Below are 19,399 nucleotides of genomic sequence, written 5' to 3'. Positions count from 1 at the left end.
ATGCTATATGCTAGAGAGGATATCAAGATCACCAACTGTCAGAGCTTATAAAAAATAAAATAAAATAAAACATTTATACAAGGCAGAATTCATTCACTCAGCAGACATTTATTTGGCACCTGTGGTGTGCCAGGACTGGGCTGGACACTGCAGATCATTTATCTACGTGTCAATTAATCTTAAACTTTTGATTACCTACTATGTGCCAAGCAGTGTTCTAGATACTGGGAATATAGCTCAGAACAAAGCAGGCAAGGTCTGAATTCTCACTGAGTGTTCATTTTAGTGGGAAGGAGACAGATAACAAGTAAGCAAGAAAAGACCTGCTCTCCAGAGAATTAAAACAGGAAGGTGTGCAGGGAGTAACAGTGTGGCTCCATTGAATTGCAAAGGTAAGTAAGGTAAATCAATTCCAAAAATGTAAGGAGGAGACAGGCCTGTGAACAGTTAACTGCAGTATGTTCAATGTGTGCAATGATTGATGTATGAGCAAAATGCTTGGGTGAAGTGACTGTGAGACCTGAGGGATGACTATAAGCAGTCTACTGACAGGACCAGATGTGTGTTAAGGATGGTAATTGTGGAATAATCTGAAATATGGGCTAGACAGGGGAGAGACCGATGTTAGGATGTGATACTTACAGCCCTAGGCAAGTGCAGGGGGTAGGGCAGAGGAGGAAGTGTTACTTCTCACTGAGAGAATTGGGAAGGCTTCTTGAATGGGGTGACATTTAAATTGCAGAGATGAAGGGAGGGCATTTCGTGGTTATGTCACTATGAATAAAAGAGGGGAGATCCAGCCTACTTTGGGACTGGCTAGAGCAGTGGTCGGCAAACTGCGGCTCGCGAGCCACATGCGGCTCTTTGGCCCCTTGAGTGTGGCTCTTCCACAAAATACCATGGCCTGGGCGAGTCTATTTTGAAGAAGTGCCATTAGAAGAAGTTTAAGTTTAAAAAATTTGGCTCTCAAAAGAAATTTCAATCGTTGTACTGTTGATAAATTTGGCTCTGTTGACTAATGAATTTGCCGACCACTGGGCTAGAGCATATGCTGTTCCAGAGAGAAAGCCATGAGAGGTGGGTGTGATAAACCAGGTTGCTTCAGGTCAGCAGAGGGGAGCTGCTGCAGGTTTTTTCATAGACTGACAATCACAGCCTTAGGAATATTATTCTAGCAGAAGTATAAAAGGTACATTGGAGTGGGGAGAGAGGCGGCTAGGAGATAATTCAGGAGCTTGATGCAGGAAGATGGCCCTGGGGCTGGGTTAGAAATCGGGATGGTTGTGCGGGTAGACATAGTGAGGCAGACTCCTGATCAGATGTGGGAAGGTGGGGAGAGAAAGGAGAGAAAAATCAATTCCAAAAATGTAAGCCTAGATGACTGAGAAGATTTCTATGACAAACTAGGAATGGCAGGAAAAATAATGTGTTTGAGAGGAAGGATTATTTAGGTTACTTTGAGGACGTCTGGAGTTAATGTGTTGGGGACCTTGAGGTAAAAGTGTCAATTAAGTAAGTGAAAATCAGAGTTTAGCTCTGGGTTTGAAATCATAAAATGGGGTGATAATCAAGCATCTCCAGTTGTAGATGACTTTGGCCAGGGACTGATTGTTCAAAGAAAGGAGGCAAGGATGGAAATTTAGAAACACTGTAATTTTGGCCATTTATTTTTATGGACTTTGAGCCCTTCACTTGGCAGCTCAATTCACCATGTTGCTTAAAAAATTGTACACCTGGGCCATGTTATCTTGACTTCTTTGTAGAGTTCACTTTTAATAAGGGACAACAAAACAGCTTTGTGATCTCATTTGCTGTTGGGAAAATTTCCCGTCACATCTTTCAATGTCTCCTAGAGCAGCTCTTTCATAGTAAGTGATAGTAAACAGCTTTGCTTCCCTGGAGGAATGTAAATGTTTGTACCTCATGGACAATCACTTAAGTAATCACATTTACTTTTTCACTTTGGCTGCTAGGAAGCACAGAATCAAATTCTCTGCTCAACTGTAATAACTATGTAGGTCTCAAGTAGGTCTCCATATTTGAGACCTATTTCAATATCTCTTACCCCAGCCACAGCCTTCATTTTCTTCTCTAATTTGTACTTTCCTTGCTCATAATTTTTAATTTTCTTCCTTAATACACACATTTCTTAGAAGGCACTTCAAATTCTTTGTAGAATGAGATGAGGGCTAAATAAATAATGCCACTATGCTGTTTACTATACAAATGATATATACTTGAATGTTTATCGATCAATACATAAATACAACATATTTTAAATTTATATGTTCTTTGTTCTCTATAGACTTTGTTTTCATCAATAGTTTTTAGGCAAATAGTACATATAATCAGACTATAAAACTAAATGAAAAATGATGGAACAGCGATAGCCAAGTTCATGAGTAAATATCTACATTGACTCAGTCCACTCGGCCTCTTGATACAAATCTTTGCAATAAGAATCAGAATTTTTTGTTAGTCATTCATAAATTTTATTTATTTATTTATTTATTTATTTATTTATTTATTTGTTAATCTTCACCTTTATTTTTTCCATTTCTTTTCTGAGAGAGTGGGGGAGAGGGGAAACAGAGAGAGAGAAACATTTATGTGAGAGAAACACATGGACTGCTTTCCTCCTACACATGCCCCAACCAGGGGCAGGGAGCAAATCCACAGCCCAGGTACTGCCCTTGACCAGGAATTGAATCTATGACCCTGTGGCACATGGGCGATACTCTAGTCACTGAGCAACACCACCCATGGCTCATAAATTTTAATGGGTGGTCAATTTGGAAACTTGGAGTGGATATTACTAATGGCCTGGGACTGGTCACTGGAATTTGAGCAATGTGATATAGTCATGGTAATGTTTTTATTTCTAATCAATGTACGCAAACCCTGCCCCAGAAGACTGTGTAGTGTTTGTGGTCATTCATTGTTGAGCAATGAATTGTTCACCAGTTAGGTAAAAAGAATTGACTTCTTACTGCCAATCATTCCTAGATTCTGTAATCTAAAGAAGGATCTTTTCTTTTTCATTCTGTAGAGGGAAACTTTTGCTTTCAGTGACCAGGTGAGAAACTAGACTCCTTTATAACAAAAATCTTTTAAATTAAAATAGCCAAATAATTAAAGAGCTATCTGTGATTATTGAATTTGGCATACATAGCCTCCAGTAGAAAATTTTCCCCAGTTTTAAACTTGACAAAATGTCATCTTTCCCTCAAACCACTCTGTCCATTCTTAAAAAGTGGGAAGTCTACAAATATGTGCTGATATAAATTTCAGTGGTACAAAAAATTTGTAGAATCAAATGAATATAAAATTAGATATTTTTAGGAACTTTGTTTTAAAAACAGAAATTCTTAGATATAAGTCTTTTTGTTTCAGACAGATGACCTACTTCCTATTTAAATGACGTGTCAAATATTAACAACCAAATATCTTTGTGATTCAATTTGCATAAGGATAAATATAGTTAATTAACAATAGCATTTACTTATTAGACCCATCTCATTACCCCCAAAGATATGCAGTTATTCTAAACGTGGCAGTAATGCTTCAGTATCTTCTCTGTGAAGGCTACAGGCAGGGAGCTTGCAATCATGGTAGAGCTGAGGCCTGCTCTTCTGCCTTGTGTCCATGTTAAATGTCTTGGTATTTATTAGAGCTTCTCAGCCCTACTCAAACTTTTTATTGTTTATTGTAAAAAAATATCCTTAGGATTTTTATTACATTTAATAGAATCTTCTATTAGGAACCATGGGTTGAATTGCTTTCTGATCTCAGTATCAAAAATAGTTGTTCTTTCTCTCAGCAACTGGTTTATTTTTACCCCGTGGACACTGAATCTTGTAACAGATCATGTCTCCCTCTACACGTTGGCTGCAGCAAAGCTTAGAGTCCCGACCCCTCCTTTTCCTCCCTCCTCCCCCCCCCCCCCCAGCAGTGCCTAGAGAACGTCTCTTCTGGCTCTCATTCTACCTTGTGGCTACAGTGATTGCTACTTATCTTATCCTACTAATTTTAAAAGCTGTTTGAAGATAAGTAATCTACTATTAAAAAAAAATTCTTCCCAGTGCTATCACAGTGCCTTACACACATTTGGCAAATCAAATAATAGCTGAATTGAGTATTACTAGGCCATTCAAAAATAGCTTCATGTTGGGCTCTCCCTCGTGATATGGGTAGAAGTATGTAGTATGCCAGTGAAGGTTTTGAAATATGCTGAGGGTCAGAGGGATTGAATGTTGGAAAATATGGCACAACAAATTGGGATGCTCCTATGAATGAGAAAAGAATGTTGCATATAGGAGCCAATGTGTGCTGTTTTCCTCTTTGTGTCATATCTAACTATACTGCTGTATCACAGTTGGGAACCTGGCATCTCCTAACTTTGCTCCACTAAGAAAGATCAATTCTCTCCTCTCATAGAAAAAAAAGATGAGTTTGTTAAGAAAGGCAATGTAATCAGTGACGGTTTAGAAGTTGCTTTGAGATCTCTGCATACAAATAGTGTAGAAACAACTTCTGTGTAATGCAGACTATATCACCTCTAAAATGGTTGAGCTGTAGCCAATGATCCATGTGTTCAGCTATTATTATTTATGATTAAATTCCAGTACAGCCAAAGAATGTGGAACAGACCCATGCAGTGAATTCTAATAGTAGGTGACTGTACAGTCAAAACTCTTTAATAGGAAAGTCCATTGATATGCAAATGGATCTAGTTAACTGAAGGTTAAAGTTCATTAGATTGGTAGTAATACTTTATTTTATAATTAAATTTACAAAATCTATATTTGGTGTATTGAGAAAGGAAAGCTTTGTTTTATAAAAATTAAAAAATTGGTTGTACTTTCTCTCTTATCGCATGTTATTGGTAAGCATCATGGTCTAATAGTAAAACTTTAAATATCAGATACTTAGAAAAATACTAATCAGAGAAAACTTTTTTCTTTGTATTATTCTCTCCCATTGCCTCCTCTGACAACAAAATCATAAGATTTGTTCAATTAAAAACAAAAACCCTGCCTTACCAGAATTTCATTTTTAAAAATTTTGTTTCAGGTCTTGAAAGAGTGTCTTTGAAAGTAGTATGCAATTGAAAACATATGTTTAAGGATGCTTTATTGAATTAGTGAAATACCAGTTATTCAGCATAAGATAGCATAAAAGCACTGACTACCTCATAGGGTTGTGAGGATTAAATGAGTTGGTTATTCATGAGTGTTTAGAAGAGTGTTTGGCTCAAAGTAAGTGCTATGTAAGTATTTGCTGTTTTTATTATTGCTGCTATATGGCTAAGCCATTTATTTATGTAATTAAAAAACAATTTTCATTGCCTCCAATAGAGTTTGAAACTCTTGAAGCTATCGAAAGGGCTTTTGCTGTTAAAAGTTACATACAAGAAAGGCTAGAGAGTTCTGGAACTCCCCTTCTGCCCCAGCGCTCATTTACTCTAAGATGACCTAACTTGAATTCTGTGGCCTTCCACTTCCTCATCATAAGATGACAGTTCCATGGTGATGGGTCTCTGATATCGCTTCAAGTCACAAAAATTCCATGATCCTTTGATCTTACCTTCTGTTTAACAAGAAGGTTGAGATTATTTGTGTCAAATTCCTGGATCTGGAATGGCAGAGTTTTAGAAGTGGAAGGGGTATTAACCAAATACTCTACTCTTTGGTGGAACTCATCCCTTCTTTTAGCTTTAATTAGTTTTTTTGTTTTTTGTTGTGGTTGTGTGTGTGTGTGTGTGTGTGTGTGTGTGTGTGTATGTTTTATATTAGTACCAGTCTTTATTTTTCCTTTCATTTTATATATTTTTTCCAAAGTATGTACTTTTTATATATTTATAAAAATTTATTATATTCATTGTTTGTCTATTTCTTGCTTGAATGTAAGCTTCACAGGGCAGGGACATTTATCTTTTTGTTCAAGTGCCTGGTACATAGCAGGTGCCAGATAGGGGCTCAGTAAATATTATTGGATAAATGAATGAATCCTTAATTGCCTAGTGGACATTTCTATTAATTGGCCATTTCTGACTCTCTTCTAAAACAACTCCCTTTCTTGATTTTCTTATTTCCATCAATAAAACTGCTTTCACATGACCAAGAGCAAAATCCCACAGGAGTTGACAGCAATACCTGAGACAGAACCAATTGGATGATTTTCAAGGGGATTTAAACAGTTACTGCCACCAAGGCTCTAGGTGCAGAAACAGTGACATGTTCATACAATGTAAGTGGACCTGAATCTTCTCAAAAGGAAACTTCTGAGCCAGAGCTGCCCAGGAAATTACTTGGAGTTACCAAAACTCATTACTAAAGTCATAGCTTTTGCTGGGTTAATATTTCTGACATGCTTCCTTTGTCATGCTAGTTCCATTGGAGATTCCTTGTTGCTTCTAAATGACCTCCCAACTCTGTAGCTTGGCATCCACTGAAATCACAGAACTTTCCGGTTCTAGATCACAGTTCTCCCCACAGCTGAGGCCTCTTCCTTAGTGACCTCTAAAGCATGTTCATTCCCACTGTTAAGCCCCTCTGTTCACCCTGTGCTGTCATTAATGGTGTGGTAAGGTTTTCCTCCTCCTGCACCCATCCATATCCATCTTCCTTAATCCACCAGGGAAGCATTCAGCCCTTAGGTGAAGCCATCTATATCACGTTTTTGGGCTCCCAAATGTTGCATTACTCTTAAATAATCATTTTCATATTTATTGCTTTCCCTACTTTATGATTACATTCTTGAGGGGAGGAACTAATGGAGTAATGGAGTTGAGGTTAGAGAATGAATCACAACTCATAAGCAAAACCTGCTAAATTGGAACAAAATTGACTTGTAATCCTAGCCTGTGATAAAGTTTTCAGGGAATCCAGAAAATGCCAATTTTGAGTCCTTCCTCCTTTTTTGGCATTAAAATGTCCTTTTAAAAAATTAAATAATAGTCCCTGGCCAGGTAGTTCAGTTGGTTAGAGCATCGTCCTGATACACCAAGGTTTTAGGTTCGATCACTGATTCCATCCAAGAATCAGCCAATGAATGCATAAGTGGAACAACAAATCGATGTTTCTCTCTCTCTAATCAATAATTTTTAAAAAATTGAATGATAGTAATAACATCCAGTAATGGTAATGGCTTCAAATAAATTTATTTGGAAGAATGTGTGTGTGTGTGTGTGTGTGTGTGTGTGTGTGTGTGTGTGTGTAATCATACTGGTTTGTGAAATCAGACAAGTCTTGCTTGCTGCTAATCATGGGAGGGTACATATTCCGTCCCTTTACCTGGTGGCCATTCTCTCCCCTGCTCGTAGCACAGTATTCACTTTTCAGGGTGTCAGATATTGACTTAAGACTCTCATGCTGTGATTTGATTCTGGTTAGTTAGCCTGGGAATGCATGAAAGTTACTTTCTAAATATGCAGAAGAGTTTCCTTCCATCTCTTGAACTTCAAAGAATATTTTTTCTTGTACACTGCAGATTAATGTAGACAATGGCATTCCATCCCTTTCTAAGTAAACCAACTTTATTCATGTCATCAAAAGAGAAATTTTTATGGCTTTCTAATTTTTCAGGCTGATTGAGAAACTCAGGATACAAAAGATATGAATTTCTTAATTTTCTTTTAAAATCTTGAACCATTTGTTTATCTTGTTCTTCCACATTGTAAGGCAAGTTAACATTCTTGTTTTTGTAATTGTTCCACAATTTCAGGTTTTCATTGAATACACTATATGTTTATTCTTGGGGTTTGACATTTTAATTATGAGGAGTGTTTGATCACATATAATCTTAATAGTGTTCAACAATAGCACATGATTCACACTTGTGCAGAAGGCTGACAGAATGACAGGCAGTCGGGGGCTAATACTGTGTTTTGCAGAGCTGATGGGTGAAGGGAAAGGCAGGGTGTTCCCATGTTACAGCAGGTATAATGTGGTATCTCTTGGTTACTGTGTAGTCCCAGACAATAGATATCTGCTCTCTTAGATTGCAAAGAACAAAAGCCTCCTCAGGTTCACTTAAAATAGGAAAAAACCCCTGAAAAATGTAAGATTTAATAGCCAATCTCAGTGACACCAGGGCACCCACGAGGGATTATGGAATGTGCTAAGAAGTAAAGAATCATGGTCACATTGTCTCCTCTCTTGCTCTGTCTTTCTCTGATATGACCTGTGGTTTCAGGCCCATGGTTTTTGGTTTTTGTTTATATTTTTCTCAAGTCACATTCTCAAACAGACAAGTTGATTGGCTTTCTTCATCCCATGGTTCCATTTCCCTGGAATCAGGTTGCTGCCCTGGGTTCAGTGACTGGTTGGGGTTGGGGTCAGGGAGGATTTAATGTGGCACATACTGGGCAGCTTTCAGTTGGATATTCTACCTCCTGCTTTTTTTGTTTGTTTTCTAATTTGTTCTTCCCTATTTCCTGTCCTTTTGTCTTTGCATTATACATTTTAAGAGATTTCCTCATAGTTACCTTATAGTACTTGCACTGAATTTTTACTATGGTAATACTATTTTCATAAACATTAAAAAAGTTCTTCATTGTTCTCTCATTTTATTTTCATTGTGTCATGTTCTTGTTTAATGGTTGTAGTATCTCCTTGAATCTCTTTGAATTGTTTTAGAGTTATTTCTTTTTAAAGTGCTTTTCTGTTTCCTGAATTTACTGTTTCTTCTTAGTGTTTTTTTTTTTTTTTTTTTTTTTTTACCTCCCAATGTTACTGATTTTCTTTGTAGGCTTGGTTGCCTATTTATCATTAAGAATAAAGGACTGGGGAGTTTCCTCTAGTATTTTAGAAAGATCTGTATGTAGAGGTTTTCCCTCTGAGGTGCACCTCTTTTCTGAATAGGAATTCTAAGTTGTGTATGTGTGGTGGGGTGGACAGGGTACTGGGTTTTCTGCTGGCCACATTGCTTCACCCCAAAAATGGTCTAAAGAGGGGGATTTATTCCCAGGGGCCCAAATTCATTTCAGAAGCCTTCACAAGCCATCTTTCACTCCATACTGCCACAATTGGTTCAGTTCCAATGACAGATGTTTCGTCTGTCATTACTCTTGGCCAAGTTGCCTGAAGGCTCTGTGAGAGGGTGGGGGAGTCAGGGTGGGAGTACTGACTGTCATCACTTTATTCCCCATTCTCGCCCCATGTCGTCCTTCCCGCTCTGTGATACCTGTTGACTCTGTGATTCCTATTAACTCTGTGATTCCTGTTGAGGAGTCCAGAGCCCCCTGGGGTTCTGCTGAGCAGATTGCCACCTTGGAGGCCCCTGGGTAGCAGCTCTCCTCTCACGGCTTCATCTGTCAGCACATTCCCATTTCCTGCTCTGTTGTCCAGAGATTAGTTGAAATCTTTTGTCCATTTAAACTTCTCTCCCAGCAAACTCTTTCTAGTCTTAATGGAATTCTTCCATTTCATTTTTTGACGTTTTCATTTCATTAGGGAGATTTGGGAGGGACAACCAGGTTGCCAACCATATTGAAATTAAAACCCCATCAGGTTTGTTTTTTTTAAAAAAAAGTACTTGGTGTTTGGCTTATATTGTTCACTAGTAGCCCATCGCGCGATTTCATGCGCTGTAGGCCGGGAACCGCAGTGTGCTGCTGGGAGATGTGCAGCTTCTACGGGAGCCCTGCGGCTTCCACGGGAGGCAGAAGCAAGTGTGGGCGCCAGGAGGGAGCTGTGCTGCTTCTGCAGGAGGCGGGCCCGCCGTCTCCTCCCTGGGCCTGCACTTGGCCGCAGAGGCTGTGGGCTGGCCCCCCTGACCCCCAGAGGCCCTCCGCGGCCAGGGTGTCGCCGTGGCGACGAAGCAAGCGTCCTGCCCCGGCTGCTCGGTGCCCACTGCCCAGAGGCCCTCCATCGCCGCGGCGACGAAGCAAGCATTCTGCCAGGCCGCTCATGCTGCCCGCTCTCAGTGACAGCCCCCCCAGGACTGAGGGACTCCGGCGAGGCTGAGGGGACTGGGCGCCACCATCTTGTGGCTATGGGCACCGCCATCTTTGTGACAGAGTGATGATTAATTTGCATATTACCCTTTTATTAGATAGGATTTTCCAGTCATTCCCTTACTTTTTGAAAACCATGGTTTTGCCTTATGAGTATTTATCTCTAAACAATATTGTTTAATTTTAGCTGTTTTTGCTCTTTGTATACATGGAATCATACTCCATGTACTCCTCTGAACCTTGCTGTTTTATTCAAGATTGTTTTGGAGATTCATCTGTGTTTATTCATGAAGCTATATGTTATTTATTTGAATGCTTTATAGCATTGCATTGTAAGAATATACCACATTGAATTGTGTTTTCTATTGCTGATGGGCATTTGTGTTTGTGTGACTTTCTGCCATCATGAGAAAGATGGGTGTGAACATAGTTCCTGTTGCACATATGCTAGAGTTTCCCTAATGTAGAAACCTAGGAGTGGAAATGTGGAGTCATGGAGTATACACATGGTTAATTTTACTAGGTGATGACAACTATATGCCAGAGTGGTTGTACCAGGGTATTCTACATGGGTGTATGAAATTGCCCGTGGCTCAACAACCCTTGGTATGATCAGATTTAAAAAAAAAACACATTTTTTTTTAAAACTGATTTTTAGAGAGAGAGAAGAAGGGAGAGGGAGAGAGAAAGAGAAACATCAACATGAGAATGAAGGAACATCATTGGATTAGTTGCCTCCTGCAGGCCACCCACTGGGGGTCGAGTGTAACTGTAACCAAGGCATATGCCCTGACCAGAAATTGAACCAGCAGCCTTTTGGTGCACAGGATGACGTACAACCAACTGTGCCACACTGGCCAGGGTGGTGTGATCAGATTTTTAAATATTTTTGTCTGTTTGCAATAATGCAGTGAAGGCCTGGGTGTGGGGTGGGTGTGGGGTGGAAGGAGTTAAAGAGGGAAAAGGGACATCTCTAATACTTTCAACAATAAAGATAAATAAAAACAAAAAAACACACAAAAAATGTGGTCTGTTTGGTGGGTGTGAAATCATATATTATTGTGTGTTTTTAAAAATGAGATGTGATTTATGTGTAGTATAATTTACCTTAATGCGACTTTGATTTTTATTTTCCTAATTATTGATAAGGTTAAAGATACTATATTTTCATGTAGCAATTAACCTTTCATGCTTTCTCTTCTGTAAAAGTTTGCCATATTTTTCCAGTTATTTCTTATTGACTGGTGGGTTTTCCTTAGATATCATGGGAATATAAGTGTGTATATGTATACATACATATAATAAATGGCAGAATTAATTTTTTTGTATGTGTGCAGGATTCAGTTTTCTGCAGATATAATTACGACATTCTTCTTTTGGTCGTGGCTGATTGTTGACAATACTGAGAAGTAGGTTTTAGCACTTTAAAAGTTTTGGAGTCTTTTTTTCCTTCCCTCCTCCTAATCTACCCCCATTGTGAAAGAGTTTTGGTTGAAAAAGTATCCTGACATTCAGTACCTCGGAGTGTTATCTTTGGTGTGCGTGCTGTAAAAGATGGACCTGCCAGGCCCGGGCTGGCCAGCACTTGGGCTCAGAGAGGAGCTGGGCTGTGAATGTGGGTCCAGATCTCTAACGGGAGAGCTATGGCAGTTTTCTTGGCTCTGGTTAACACATCTCTGAAATTCAATGTTTTGTAAGTTGGCGTGATAGCATTAGTTACTACCCATTCTTTTCTCCATTTAACAGTGTACCCTGAAGCTAACTTAAGGAACAATTTTCTTTTAAATGGTGATAGTTCTATAAATAAAAACTTTATGAAATGGTTGAAATGGTAAATTTTATGTGATGTACATATATTTTACCACAATCATAATAAAAATACCCCCAAAGGCTGGAAAGAAAATGTCTTGGGAGACTTTGGACTTCAATAAAAGTGCAAATATGACACTTTGAAGTATATCTGTTTTTGAGTGCAGAGCCATCTTTCAAAAGTTAATTACTGGTGTATGGTAATCAGCAATATCTCTTTTACATAAGCTGATTATTTTTTGCCATGACTATCTTTTAAGAAGAAGGTTTACTTTTTTTTGAGTTTTTGTAAATCTTGGAATGAATTTCAAGGATTATATGTTCATTTATCTTATGTTCATGATGCTAGCTTGATCTTGCATTAGGTGTCTCACCTTGGAGGCATTGGAGTTATTGGTGTGAAAGGCTGGCAGCCATTTCATTTCCTATTTGGGCCAGGACTTCATTCCTGTAAGGAACTTTGGGTCTGCTTGTGTGATACAGGACCAGCTATGCCAAATCTTAGGCATTTTTTACTAGAAAGACTCAGTGAAATAACTCTTTACAGAGCTAAAGGGGCTAGTAAGTTTACTTTTTTCCTTTGGAGCAGATTTGTATTTTTCTAAGTGTTTACAGCTGTGTTTGCATAAAACACTCATGTACCTAACAATTACAGTCCAGTGAAGAAAACAGAGCACGTGAGGCCCATTAGGCTTCCGAAATCTGAAAAAGAGGTTGTGGTAAAACACAAGAAGCCTGAGAGAGGCACAGGTGCTTCCTGAGGGCCTTTCTGACGTCATGAAAGAGTTACATGTTTAACCGTATACGTTGCATTACAACTGCCTGAAAGAGTCGAAGAGACTGAGTAAGGCATCTTTATACACATATCCCTTAACTTTGGTTTGTGTGTGAAAATGGAAATGTTTATGTGAGTTTACTTTTTACCTTGTCCACCTGTGTGGATTTCCCTGCACTCCAACAGCAATTCTTGGTGGCTTACAGTGAGTGGCAAAAGGAACACATTCTTTCATTGTGGCTGGGGACTGACAGAGCCACCTGGTCGCATTGGGTGGTCATGTCCCTCCCTCCCCCACCCCCTTTGCCATTCTAAACTCCAGTTTCTGTAGATGATAATTTCACAACCACACGTTCACAGCGTCAAGCATTAACAGTAGCATCACAGTACCCAGTACAATTAATTGCACACACACACAGCTCATTTTTCTTTGTGCAATCTGTACTTCCACTGGTTTAAGAATTTGTAGTAAATACAATTAAAGCTATTGAAAAGCCAACGCATATAAGGATGTTTCCCCTATTATTAGCCAGCCTTCAACATCGCTGTAATAGTAGCGCTTTGTCTAGGAACCCTGAAAGCTCTGCCAGTGCTTCATACATATGCTTTGTAAACTGAGATAACCCCTGCTGTCAACGAGGGCGGGCAGGTCATCCCACAGCATGGATCCGCTACTCCTGCCTCCTACTGTTTGCCGATTTAATCTCTTTGGGATAGTAAAGCTGGATCAGGAGTCCACAGCTAACACCATATGCCTTTCTGTAGGGATGGTATCAAGGAGCAGGTGTCAATTTCATCGCTTTCTTGAGGTATGCCGCTCCCTCCCTTCCCCCCAGGTCTGTCCTTTTACTTTGGAAGGTCCCAGCTGAGCCTGGGAGGAGCCACTTCTTGTTCAGTGCTTTGCGTGTTTTCTGAAAGCCTTCAACATCAGTTGTCCTGATCTCGGTCGGTGGGACCACATCTCAGTCTTCGTTATTCACATAAAACACAGCACTGCCTCTAAAGGCAAAAAGGCAGAAGGCTGGATTTACTTCACTGTGAATGAACTGGTTGATGAGCTGTGTCATGTATGTTTAACAAATAGGTGTAAAAAATCTGCTGTGTGTTGAGAGCTGTGCTAAGATCTGTAGAGGTCTGCAAAGTAAATATAAAATGAATGCGGTTTCTATTATAGTAGCCTGGAATGTCAGATAGAAGCAGGGGTCACAGAGAAGATGCCTAACTGGCAGGAGAAAGGGCTGCATTGTGTGGTAGAGAGCTTTTGTGCCATAAGGCTCTAGGGAAGGGAGCTGGTCATTAAACCTCTCAGAAGAGGAAATAAAGGCAAATCAAATGAGGTATACCAGCCCTAGCTGGTTTGGCTCAGTGGATAGAGGGTCGGCCTGCGGACTGAAGGGGTCCCGGGTTCGATTCCAGTCAAGGGCACGTGCCCAGGTTGCAGGCTTGATCCCCAGTAGGGGGTGTGCAGGAGACAGCCGATCAATGATTCTCTCTTATTGATGTTTCTCTCTCTCCCTTCTTCTCTGAATGCAATAATAATAATAAAAAAATAATAAAAAAGGAAAACCAGGCAGAGAGCTACTTTCTGCACAGTGACTCCTGACCCTTAAGGGCCTTAGCCCTTTGGAAAATACATCCTGATTCTCCAATAGTAGTTAGGTATAGCATTGTTAAAATATATAAATAAATGTTTTTCTTCTGATAATAAAAGTAATAACTTTTTTTTTTGTAGGGCAGAAGATTTGTAAAGGACACATAGATATAGATAAAGTAAATCACCCATATTTCAGACACCTCAAAGGAATCCCTGTTAACATTGTGGAATACGCCCTTGTTTTTTTTCCTATGTAAGTGACTTTAATTATATTAACTTTGGTTTCTCAGATCAGAGGGTGTACAGATTCCATAAAGAATAAGTTTTAGTTGGATTCATACAAGATCACTGAATTGGTTATTGTAATGATAATTTTGACCTTGTCTACCTTTAATTTTGTAGTTATTTTGAAAAATGTTTATAACTCTTGGAAAAAGCCCATTTGTTTTCATTTTAGAGTATTTGAAAGCAGATGACCTTCTTTTAAAGAGAATCTTTTCAATGGGTAGACTTTTGGGAATGATAGGAGATGGAGATTTTCTAATAAATTAAATAGACATTATGGTTGTTTAATTGTATATCAATAAAACTCTGTAATATGTAAATATCTTTACAGTCTTATAGTGTTTAATTTTTGTATGTTTTACAGTGTATTCTCCCCCCCCCCAAAATGATGTGTTATTAAGAAGGAGTGTACATATTTCTTAATTATTAATTATCTTTTTTTATCATAATGGAAAATCTATGTGGGCTAAGTTAGTAAGAAAAGAACAATATTAGATGTCAACTTAATTTTTTGATATATGCAAAGCTATAGGTGAATTTAAGATCTTGACCTCTGACAGGTGCATTTGGAACAAGAATTTGCCTGGGAAATGGCTTTTTGAACTTAGGGAAGAGCCTGGCTTTTGAAGTATATTTTCTGATTTGTCACTATTATATTTGCTCTGTCCATTTGTGCCAGACCAGGAATGCTAACAGTGGGGTTCTGTGTTTTGGAAGAACCTTAATGAATTCTCTATGTTTTGGAAGTTGGTACTGTCCATAAAACTACAAAGTAGAGTATTTGCCTTTTGACTGATTGAGAGGTCTTAACCTTTTTGGAAATTGATGGCTCCTTGCTATGGTGTTTTAAAAGGCATTGTTTTTATATAATGTCTAGCTGCCCTAGTTCTATAGTATCTTTTTCTTTCTTTTTTGTAAAGTCCTGTGTAGTTCTGAGACCTTTTGTTTGGGGAGAAGAGGTGTCACAAACTCAGGGACCAGACGGTTTAATGAGAATATATAAGACTAGAGGCCCAGTGTACAAAATTCATACACTGGGGGGGGGGATTGTCCCTCAGCCCAGCCTGCACCCTCTCCAATCTGGGACCCCTTGGACATCCCTCTCACAATCCGCGACTGCTGGCTCTTAATCACTCGCCTGCCTGCCTGATTGCCCCTAACTGCTTCTGCCTGCCAGCCTGATAGCCCCCTAACCACTCCCCTGCTGGCCTGACTGACGCCTAACCACTCCCCTGCTGATATGATTGACACCTAACTGCAGGCCTGGTCACCCCCAACTGCCCTCCCCTGAAGGCCTGGTCCCCCCCAACTGCCCTTCCTTGCAGGCCTGGTCCCCCCCCAACTGCCCTCCCCTGCTGGCCATCTTGTGACAATGTGGGGGTGGCCATCTTGTGATGACATGGGGTGGCCATCTTGTGGCGGCCAACTTGTGACAACATGGGGGCGCCTATCTTGTGACCACGTGGGGGCAGCCATCTTTGTGATGTGAGTGCGTGAGGGTCAATTTGCATATTACCTCTTTATTATATAGGATTATAAAGAGGAGTGATGAGGACTGTGATAGATTTGGAAAATACTTACCTCTTAAAAGCCAATGAAAAAAAGCAAAAATCAAGATACATTATAACAGCCAAACAGAAAGTCAAATTTGGCCTGAAGCCTACCAGTGTATGTCTGTTTATGCCAGTTATCCCTGTAACAATAGCAGAGGAGAGGAGCAGTATAATGACAGAAAAAATCGCTAACAATTTTTGACAGCTTACTCTGTGCCAGGCACATGCATCATCTCCTTCTGTTCCCACAATAAAGGTAAATACTCTTACTGTCCCATCTCAGGATAAAACGGAGGCTTAGAGAGGTTATTTGCCCCCGTCACAGAGACAGTAAGTGGCAGAGTCAAAGCCAGGTTTGTCTGACTCTGGGTCTTGAGCTCCGTGATGTGTTTTGATTTTAGGCCACAGAACTTGGAATTGCATTGGGTAGGAAGAAAACCGTCCGGCAGTGGTTAAGCTACTCAGTGTTGGCACCGGCCAGCTTTGTGACCTTGGAGGAGGCAGCCAAGCCTGGGAGAAAGGGCAGTGTTCTTGGTCCTAGAGGAAGAGGAAACAGCAGGATCAGGTCTTGAGCGGCGTGGCCAGGCTGGAGAGAAGTTTTCACCAGGTGCCTGGGGAGGGGATTAAAGAGAGAAATAGTTCCCGTGAGGTGCACACGGCGTGCGTGGGGTTGGGAGTGTGGGGTGTGTGTGGCATGTAGAAGTGGAAAATCAGACTCAACGAAGTTTAGTAGGAGCTTGTAATGTAGGTGTTGGCAGATGTGGGTAAGGGCTACGGGGATACCATGTACCCCTGATTTAACTGCATGAGGGACTAACTGGAGCTGTAGAATAAAGAACTAACGTGTGTGGGGTCTGAGATTTGACCCAGGGCTTCCTGTTACAATACACTTTAAAACTAAATGAGCTTTTCGGCTCGGTGGAGGGGACCGACTTCTCTCCACTGTCTTTTGTTCAGTTGTCTCAGCAGGCTCCCACTCACTGGCCTCCGAGTGGGTTTTCTGGGGCATAGTGGATCTCTATCAGGCTCGCTGGCATTTCCCGTGATATTTAGTAGAAAGAGAGTCATAAAGAAACAATCCTGACAAACCTGAGGTGGTTGAATTAACCAGCACAACCCAAATATTCGACTGTTAACACAGCACCTTTCAACAAACAAGCCACTGACTTGTTGCGCATTGTAGCTCTCAAAGCCTCTCTGTCTAAGTGACTCGAACTCAAGGAAATGAAAAGTAAAGCCAGGCTATTCCTAACCGGCAGCACGTGAGCATGAACCTTAGGGAACAGAGCAGCCTCTGTGAGAGGCTCATCTGCATAAACCTCACAGGCCCCTAAAAATAATTTTAAAAATTATATATGAAAAAAATTAAAGGGCTATATCTTGACTCCCCTTCTCTCCCCCACCCCACCCCCGCCCCGGAAAAATGTGAATATACTATAAAAAAAAAAAAGATAGGTTAAGATCGATGAATAGAGTTTGCTTTCTGCAGCCCGAAGACTTAAATAGACACTGAAGGAGGAGGAAGCAAACTTAGTTGCAAGAAACCTAATACTCCTGCAAGAAGGGGGAGAGAGGTGGGACCAAAAATAGAGCAGGAGTTGGGCCCAGGGAAAGCCCTTTTGTTGGGTTGTTTCATTGGCTTTAAATGATCACTTTCCTAGAAGCAACAAGAAAAACTGGTCCCGTTTGTTTTCACAGAGTTGGGGAGAAAATACTTATGTAAGCAGCTCCTGTTTGCAATGTTTCCATCTGGAAAACCATTTAAGAATTTGGCCCGATCTCAAGTGATTTATGTTTAGTAAACAAGATTATCTTCAGCTTCCTACTGCGAGAGAGCACATGGTTTGGGGTTTAGTTGCTGTTTTGCAGCCTCTTTTAATTGCTTGTGCAAGGTAACACTGCATTAACCTCCGTTACTCATCTCCAGTGTTCGGGGTTGTGACAGTGGTTGTAAGAAACCAGAACAGTGGTTGACGTTAGAATGGCTTAAAGTATGACTATTCTTGTTGTAGGGCTACCAAAACTATACCGGTTTCTTAAGGTTGGTGGGGGTGGTGTGAGGGGGTGAGGGGAAGGAGGAATGGCTTTTGCATAAACTTGAAATTCAGCTCCTTTTCATTTTTTTGGGAAAGATACCCTTAATTTTATGGACAAATGAAATAAAGGGAATCTCGGGTCAGCTCTTTTGAATGCTTAGGATTTTTCATTTTTTAAGAGTTTACTTTTCCCCCTAATATGGGAAAACATTTCTTACCAAAACGGTGGTTATGTAGTGAGAAAGGACATTTCTTTTTGATGTTTGAGGATATATTATTATGAAAATGGGAATACTGATGCCTTATTTTTTCAAATGTGGATATAATGTTAATGCTTTAAGTTTAAATTAATTTTTATGGGCCCTCTCTTAAATTCTTCTAATTACTAAGTTTCAATATTTATATGAGAGAGGTAAGCATTTTAACAAAGAAATGATCATTTTATTCTGCAAGACAAAAAATAGTAATGAAATGTTTCAGCGCATTGGAAAACCATATATTATATATTTCAGATTCACTGCAGATAAAAATAGTTACATCTAATTAGTAAGTATTCTGCTATACTAACCTCCCCAAACACCTCTTTCTAAATCTTGAATTGAAGGTCTCTTCCTAAACTGGTTATGTTAATACTTCGAGTTTCATATCTTACACACAGTGCAAACCAAGCAAAAGATAAAATGTATAGAGGTCACTCTGCCTTTCAGATTCTTTCTATCACCTATTTTGAATTGAATTCTTAAATTGTTCATGATAGCTTGGCAGCAAGCCATGTACTTGTCATTTTAGCTCATTAGAGTTAAGTCTTGTCCTGTCAAGAACAGGTTTACTAGTCTTTTTTTAATTGCCTGCTTAAAAATTTTCATTTCCAAAAATCAGCTAAAGAATTTAAGATGGTGATAAATGTGGACTGAGGTCAAGTAAAAATTCTGAGCACATCAGGAATTCACTGCAGGAGGGAAATGCAGAGATGAATGAGTTTAAGGCCCTTGTGGAGGAGTGAAGGATTGCTGAAGCATTCGTAACTAGAGGAATGGAACAGGGTTTAAATTGTGTGGTTGTATGAAAATGTAGATGGTGTCTATTTGACTAGTATAAACAGGTTTTTGTGGAGTTTTTTTGTTTTGTTTGTTTGTATTTAAATGTGCCACCTATTCTTCTGGGGAATGGGAGGCTAAGTATTCGAAGGATGTGGAAAAACAGATGAAGACGAAGTGGAATGTAGAGCAGACTAGAGAGAGGGATGAGCCAAAAATAAAGAGACCTGGAAGGAGAGGAAACAATGGAATGTGCTCAGGGGTGACACTAGGATAATCTACATAGAGAGGAAAAACGGCAGAAAAAGAGGTGAGGTGAAGAGACCTTTAGGAAGAGGCAGGAAGATAAAAC

General features: G+C 39.8%; 1 protein-coding gene across 6 annotated transcripts in view; it reads left to right on the top strand.

Moving 5' to 3' along the window:
* Positions 1-19,399, top strand: part of FHIP1A (FHF complex subunit HOOK interacting protein 1A) — a 215,329-nt gene that overhangs the window by 20,771 nt on the left and 175,159 nt on the right. For 3 of the 6 annotated variants that reach the window (XM_079770883.1, XM_079770878.1, XM_079770880.1), the window contains exon 2: positions 14,275-14,389. The exons of 2 other annotated variants lie outside the window; for them this stretch is intronic. The gene's annotated coding sequence lies outside the window, so the exon portion shown is untranslated. The remainder of the gene's footprint in view (positions 1-14,274; positions 14,390-19,399) is intronic. One more of the 6 variants, XM_079770879.1, reaches the window with a different exon arrangement.

The sequence above is a fragment of the Cnephaeus nilssonii genome (genome assembly GCF_951640355.1).
Source record: "Cnephaeus nilssonii genome assembly, chromosome: 5".
NCBI lineage: Eukaryota > Metazoa > Chordata > Mammalia > Chiroptera > Vespertilionidae > Cnephaeus > Cnephaeus nilssonii.
The sequence above is the reverse complement of the archived record's forward strand: the minus strand, read 5'-3'. Positions and strand labels throughout refer to the sequence as shown.